Genomic DNA, 785 nt, shown 5'->3' on the forward strand with positions numbered 1-785 from the left:
ACACTGCAGGGACACCGTGGGGACACGCTGCCCCATCCTGCAGCTCTGCACCTCTGCCTCCCTGCACAGGGGGACAGGGGGACAAGGTGCGGTCCCCTGCCCCCCATCACTCCCACCTCCCCATGTCCCACCTCCGGCAGCACCCGCGCGATGGGGACAAAACCCCCCCAGGCGCTCGAAGGGGCTTGGTGGGTCATATGGGTGTTTCATATTGGGGGACAGCGTAGGACAGAGGGGACCCGCGTTTGCCAGACGCAACCGTCCCTTCGCTGCGCCCCGGCTGATCTCCGCAGGGGTTAATCGCCGGATTTGCTTGATTTTCCTTGGCTGGGTTCCACGGAGGCCGGCTCCTGGCAGCGGCAGCGCTGCAGGGGGGGGGCAGGTTGCTAACACCCCCAGGGCAGTGTAAGGGCACCCTGATAAGGGTGCTGTGACCATGGATCAGGTATAAATGTGCCCAGGCACCCACGACCCTGGTGCAGGATCAGGCCCCGCATCCCCCCAAGCAGGATCAGGGACCCACACCCTGGTGTAGGATCAGGAATGCTGGATCAGGCCCCTCACAGGCCCTGGTACAGGATCAGGCCCCCAACAGCCCACTCCTCCCCAGAGCTGGATCAGGGACCCACACCCCGGTGCAGGATTAGGCTCCCATGTCCCTGGTGCAGGATCGGGCCCCAGGCCACCGGTCCCCTCTTGCCATCTCGTGGCTAGCGGAGGAACATCAGCAGCAGCACCCAGGCAGGATTGGGCCAGCTCTGCCTGGAGGAGACCTCCTCCGGGTT

This window comes from Egretta garzetta, unplaced genomic scaffold, assembly GCF_000687185.1.
Source record: "Egretta garzetta isolate BGI_Z169 unplaced genomic scaffold, ASM68718v1 scaffold108, whole genome shotgun sequence".
Taxonomy (NCBI): Eukaryota; Metazoa; Chordata; class Aves; order Pelecaniformes; family Ardeidae; genus Egretta; species Egretta garzetta.